Genomic DNA, 7,143 nt, shown 5'->3' on the forward strand with positions numbered 1-7,143 from the left:
GGCAGCTGCCCAGTTCAGCCATGCATACAGAAATCAACAGTATCGATGAATATTTTTATTTGCCTGTAATTTTATTACTGACAAGGCAAAGTTACCAAAGCCTTACAATCACACAGTAATATCTTGTCATTTATAAAGTATCCAGATGGTTTATTTGAACGGAGTCCAGCACTATGCAATTTGAATGTAAGTCTCCCTATAGCTTAAACAAGCATTTTAGAAAATTTATTTGAAATTGAAGTTTCAATATTGTTAATTTTAGACTGGCATGCAAAATAGATTTTTTTTTAACACTGTCAGTCATTGAGATATTACTGTATTATATTTTAGTGACATGTAAAAACTGGCCATGTACCTACGGCAAAATATCAAAGAAAGATCCTATTTGCTTGGTTTTGCTTTACTGATCACTGCGTATGCCTGGTTGGTGTGAAATGTGAGAGAGATCTTTTCTGATGCTACAGAATAGAGGAAAGCCCAGATCATTTGAATTAGGGCCAGTCAACAGCTTTCCATTACCTGCTTACAGACAGCTGGCATGAACGAGGCTGCTTGGCTCACGGGGATCCTATAGCTAAAATGAGGGGTGACACAACTGACTAGAAGGGGACAATGATTAAAAAAAGGCAGCTTGAAAAATAAAACAATAAGGAATTAATAAATAATAATTTTGTTTCTATACTGGACTGGAAAGATCATTAGTGAAGTTTGTGTTGTGTCTCAGTTTACTGTAGTTAAACACAAGGCAGGTTAATTAGAAGAGATTAATTCCAAGTTTGTTACATAAAGATGCATGGAGAATTTCTTTCTTTTTTTAGTAGGAATAATTATTTTTTTTTTTTGTTAGCCTTGGTACCAACATGTGCAGTGTGAGCGCATTATGGGAGAACCCGTTAGTTTTTGTGAAGATCTTGGAACTCTTCCCTGTACTCAGAGGTTTCTGAGGAGTAAATGTGAACACCGATTTATGAGGGTCAGAGGCAACTGTGGGCTCTAAATGAAGAAGGAAAAAATAACTGAAAGATTTATTTACAATTCTCCCTAAGCATAATGAAATGAAACACCATTTTTCTGAATTCCAGCCTGACTGGAATCACAGTGACGATGGTGTTCTCCTAGTCCTTACTAGAAAAGTTACTCAGGCTGATCCAAACACTCTTTGACTTAATGTCGTGACCGTGTGAGCAACTGATACAGCTAGTTCTGAGTACAGCCTTAAAAGGAAGATAAAAGTTGGGTCTTTTTTTGTTGTTTGTTTTTGAAGATTAGCGTTAATGCTTTGGTTTTCAAGGGAAAGTGTAACCAGGATCATGTTAACAAATGTAGGCCACTGATGTGAGAAAATGAAGAGTTTGAAAATCGTCTATCTTCTTATTACCCAACTTTTTCTAAATGCTCCAGCACTTGGTACTTGTGTTCAATTTACTTCAAAACTTTCTTGAAATGTCAGTTGTTAGAAGTGTGGATTAAAACTTCCCATCTAAACATCAAGGATTTTAAATAAAATGGATGAATCTAAATGTCTAAGTATCAATAGAAGAATGATCCTTTCCCTTCTTTAATCAAATGTATTGTATTAATGTGTGCATAATGCAAAATCAATAAATAATGAATTACCACTGATTGTAATTGAATGTTTTCATAATTTTATTGTCAGCCATGATAAATAATCAGTACATTTATACTGCATTAAATTAATTAGTGTGTCATTTCTATTACATACATCAGCAGTGAAGTAATGCAGTGACATCTGTTTCTAATGTTTAAAAGATGTGATATTCCTTATTAAGTAAAAGGAAGAGTTATTAGAGGTATTTCCTGTGATTGGCAGTTATACTGGTAGACTGAAAGAGATTGAATAAAGGAACATGCACTTCTGGCAAATGCTGCATTTCAACCCTCTAATGGTAGACAGTAACAATGAGTGGGGTGAATTTTCTTTATTCAGGCTTTTAAAAAATCCTGCCCATCTTGTTATAGGAAGTAAGAGTGGGTTTTCTCTCCCTAAAAAGGGCAGGGAAGATTCTAACGTCCAGTAATTAACACTTTACAGAATAATCACACATTTGCATTCATTTCTGTATCTGTTTTTCTGCCTCACTCTTCTGTGTTTTGGCAGTGACGTTCTTATTTGGCCTTTTAGGTCTGCATCTTTGCTTGGAAATCGTATTAATTTGGCATTTCTTGGCACTTTGCTACTCACACTGATGTACATCACCTGCAAAGGAAAGAGAAAAACTGGACGGATGTTGCAAACACAAGAATTGAAAAATGAAAGACTGAAATATGAGAAATAGAGTAAATGGAAAGGTACATGTGGAAGATAGATATGAATCACACAGTGTCAGAGTGTGATTCAGAAAAACTATCCTCAGTTGGTTAATCATCTGCAAGCAGGGTGATGTGAAGTAAAATACACTGAGACTACAACATAAGTCTGGGATTCTTAATTAACTCTGTCTTTTCCAAAACACTTTATGGACATTCTCAATGTTTCTGTACCATAGCATCATCTTTGAAGAGAACAGTTAGAAAGCCTAATGCTAGGGCTTGTCTTGCCCTTTGTTCTTCATCCATAAAACCACTACTAATTTTTCACACTATTAATGTACATAATAATATTTAAGGGTAATTAAAACAATTCAAAATTATTTTTTTTCAGTGCAAGTCTCACAAACTGCTTTCAGCTGGAGTGTCTAATTAGAAATCACTGACTACCTTTTGATCTGACCTAGTAGGACCTTTACACGTTTGGGAGTCTAGAGCATACATCATACAGGAATTTGTCCAAGAGTTGCTGTGTATACAGTAAGCTCTAGTCTTGCTATGGTCTGCCTTTCTGGACATGACTTACGTCAGGCTAGCTCACAGTGTTTATACATTTAGTACTCTGAATGCTCTAACACAGAGTTCCAGCAGTGTGTGAGCCTGTAGACTTGCTCAACAGTAGTTGTGTAGTTGATTGTCTGCTCTTGAGACAATCCTCAATAGACACAGTTTTCGAGGCAACTGCTCCAGGTCACAGAGTCTGCACTGAACTCAGCAGTTCAAGCTATACTTGACACATGAAGGATTTGACCGTTTACTGTAGGAACTTGAGAAAATTAAAGCACAAAGATGCTTGCTCAAGCAAAGTCCTATTTACTCTTTCTATTCATTAAAATGTTACCTTTTATAACTGAAGAGATGTGCCCTTTTTGCTTAGGTATTTACTTCTTGTCTATGTGTAAATGCTGCTCTCCATGAAAGCGAGCAGTATGTTTGTTGTGGAAAAATGGGATTAGTACTTTAAAATCATTCAACTGAAATAAATAAAAGATACAGTTGTTGTTAACGACTTGCTACTTCAGTCTGGGTTTTGATTCTTGTTGAGGATAGAAGACAATAAAATGGCAAAGCCAGGAGCTTTAGTGTAATAAAGCTGTATTACATGAGATACAATCATCATTAAAATTCAATATTGTTAGTATTTTCTTCAGGAAGAAAAATTAATGCCATTAGATGTATACTGAAGTTAAAACACACTTTGTAACAAACTATGAACACAATCATATGTACTTGAGTATTTTTAGTAAGCCATTACACCTGAATGCTGGTTAATGTCCCCAGAAGAACAAGATTAACCTCTTTTCTCATTCTCTATGCTCACAGGTCAGCTAAAGAAAGCAATTTTCCTGCAGTCTTTTAAAGGATCTCAACCCTAATCTGAAGGCACCACCATCTAGTGGGATAAGAAGGTATTTGATTTTTCTTTACATTTTTTGGCATTATTAAACACGGACATTGGATTTTTCTTAAGCAACAGTACAGAGGTTTTTTGGTGTTTATTTAAACAAATAAGGCTCATGTGGATTTTTCATTAATTCTCTTCTGCTTAACAGCAAAGCATTTTCCAATAAAAACCTTAAGAACTATTTCCATGAAATTAGGTTTTCATAAACATAATTTTATCAATGAGAAAATAACTTATGGTTAGCCAGACTCAACCAAAAGTGTAATTGATTTATTGAATAAATATTTTTAGTGTTTTATTGAATCTACTTTGTGGAAATCCAATTGGCAGAATTATTAATAATGTGAAGGTAATTATCTTGAGCTCATCTTAGTAAAGATACGTAGTTGCAGTTTTCTATTCAGCCATTAAATATACAGCAGTGGTTCTAAGTATACTCTGACCATTAAGTCCCATCAAAAACAAATTTCAAAAGTGAATGCAAAGCATCCATTTTATCTTTGCTCTAAGAGTGATCATTTATTGTACTTTGCCTGTACTGATATATGGACTGCTACCTGCCTTTATTTGTTTTTTTTTATGCACTTAACTACTGCGAAGGATAATGACAGGGATTTTTTATGGGGGAGGGCAAAACACAGAGATGAGCAGTGTATATTCATTTGTTTTCTTCCCAGAGAGTGCATGCATCTGCAGCTGTTATCCTAAGATGCCTCCTTGTGTTCAGGTCTCATTGATCTTGTTACAGCATTTCACACATACAGAAATAATTGATTTACATCACTTGAGACTACATATCTTTTACTAGCATGAGAAGAAACATTAATAAGTTACCGTGTTTAAAAATTCCATAGATATTTCAATATTTTTGTCTAAAACATTAATGAAGTGACAAACAATTAAATTACTTCACAGCATAGATAACATAGGTATTCAAAAATTGGGCCTACTTCTGTTTCAAGGAATTTAAATGTATTTTTTCCACTGATACTTCTTAGCTTTCCTCTCCATAATTAATAGAACTTTTGTTGATGGAAATTGGATCAGTGTGTATTCTGCTTTGTACCAAATTTTAGTTTGCTATCTTTAAAAGCACTACATTTCTTCTGGTAGCATCAATCAATGTTGCCAGTTCTTACTAAATCAAATTGAAGTTTTGAGTAGAAGTCAACGGACCTTGTCTGGACTAATTGTGTTGGTAAATGCCAGTTTTACCCTTTGGTCACTAAAACACAAGCATGAGAAGGTTAGAAACATTTCATTTAGAATGCAAATTAACAGCATTATAAATACTTCCATTTAGATTACTGAATACCATCTGTGGTTGATAAAGTCCAGAATGTTGTAGCTTCTGGTTCTTCTTCAGCAAAAATGTTTAATACCTTTGTAGAAGGCAGTCTTGGATGTATAAAGCAAACTTCTAAATTAAGGCCAGTAATCTGTAGGCCTATCAACTCCTGAGTTGCAAATAAGTATAACTATTTAAAATCCTGTATCTGGTTAAGCAGTCCAGACTCAGGTAGAACGTTATTGTTCAGAATGTTTTAAGAGAAATTCCATGTGCCATTGCTCAGTATCTGTGTACCAGTTTTTCTCTAAATATGCATGAATGTATGCAATACTTCATAATTTGACATCTTTTGAAACATCTTTCCACCTTTTAAAAAGATTACAATAGCTTCCATGAAAAGTTCAGATTGAAAAAAGCAAATGAAAAACCATAAGCACTAAAGCACAAAACAGAGAAGAATTGCACTGACATGTGAAATGTGTTAAAATTCTTCTTTGAATTAGTCATTTAGACATACAAAGATAATGATGATGATTATGATGACAATAATTATAATCAACTGAAATTTAAATTCGTCCATTTTCTTCTATGCAAATACCAATTATATTTCTTTTCTTTAAAATGAATGTGACCATTTTAAGTAGTTATTCTTGCAAATCTTCCTAATAATCTGCCTCAACATTTACAACTGCATAGCGTTCTTCTGAACTGAGGGAAAAATTTTGTCTCTTCCAGCTTAACTGACAGGTCAATAAATGGTCCACATAACCTATATAGAATTATACATATTCATATAGCACCTTCAGAATCTGAAGAAATATGCCCTTTCCTTTTATTTACTTAGTCAAACAGAGGAGGCAGTGTCACTCAGAAGGTGCTAAGTAGGTAGAAAAGCAGGGAGTGAACATCACGTTCTGCTTTAGGGTTTGAGTCATTGCAGATGCACAGCAGAATTAAAGAAGTGTAATGGCTGAACATCTTCCTTCCCTTAGAGAGTCTGTGATGGAAAATTGCTCTGAAAGGTGCGGTTGTATTTCTAGAAATAGTCACAGGTTCGGCAACAGTTGGAAATTCTGCTATTGTGGAAATCACCTTATCAAAGGGCTGATGTTATTGAATGATACATGATGTAACCGTTTTCCAGGACTGACAACCACCAAGCTTACACCTTATCTCCAAAAAGATGATGCTAAGACTAAAAGGATAAAAATAGCAACTTAATGTTATTTGTTACCTTCCATCCTAATTTTTTTACTCTGTGTACAGCCAGATTTGACCACCTATTGTTCTAGTTTTACACATCATCACTCTGTTTATAGGAATGCCTGAACTAGATAACATGCTTGTCATGGCCATGGTGTTGAAATGTGGGTTTCAAATGTATTAGGATGCTCAGTTGCATTCTCTCTGAAGAGAGATTAAAATGCAAACATCCTATAAAAATCACTAAATACTTTAATATTGCTCACCCGCAAAACATTTATAGTAGAAATATTCTTTTCCTAGGCACATAGAGTTTAATTAAAGTTTCAGAAGTGCAATGTGGAGGTCTTATTTTCTGCACAAAAAAGCTAGCAGTAATGTGCTCTGCAGAGAGGGACCTGGGTGTCCTGGTGGATGACAGGTTGGCCATGAGCCAGCAGTGTGCCCTCATGGCCAGAAAGGCCAATGGCATTCTGGGGTGCATTAAGAAGAGCGTGTCCAGCAGGTAGAGGGAGGTGATCCTCCCCCTCTACTCTGCCCTGGTAAGGCCTCATCTGGAGTACTGTGTCCAGTTCTGGGCCCCCCAGTACAAAAAAGACAGGGATCTCTTGGAAAGAGTCCAGCGGAGGGCCACAAAGATGGTGAAGGGCCTGGAGCATCTCCCCTATGAAGAAAGGCTAAGTGAACTGGGTCTGTTTAGCCTTGAGAAAAGACGACTGAGAGGGGACCTGATCCAGGTTTATAAATATCTGAGGTGTGGCGGCCATAGCGGTGAGGCCAGTCTCTTTCAGTGGTACGTGGAGACAGGACGAGGGGAAACGGACATAAGCTGCAGCATAGGAAGTTTCGCACGAATGTGCGTAAGAACTTCTTCACGGTGAGGTGACGGAGCACGGGAACAGGCTGCCCAGGGAGG

General features: G+C 36.0%; 1 long non-coding RNA gene across 1 annotated transcript in view; it reads right to left on the minus strand.

Annotated features, from left to right (window-relative positions):
• Positions 1-1,468: 1,468 nt before the first annotated feature.
• The window catches only part of LOC104912173, a 10,739-nt gene continuing 5,064 nt past the window's right edge, over positions 1,469-7,143 (minus strand). The window contains exon 3 of the long non-coding RNA XR_794444.3: positions 1,469-2,218. This is a non-coding gene — a long non-coding RNA (uncharacterized LOC104912173). The remainder of the gene's footprint in view (positions 2,219-7,143) is intronic.

The sequence above is a fragment of the Meleagris gallopavo genome, chromosome 9 (assembly GCF_000146605.3).
Source record: "Meleagris gallopavo isolate NT-WF06-2002-E0010 breed Aviagen turkey brand Nicholas breeding stock chromosome 9, Turkey_5.1, whole genome shotgun sequence".
NCBI classification, from domain to species: Eukaryota; Metazoa; Chordata; class Aves; order Galliformes; family Phasianidae; genus Meleagris; species Meleagris gallopavo.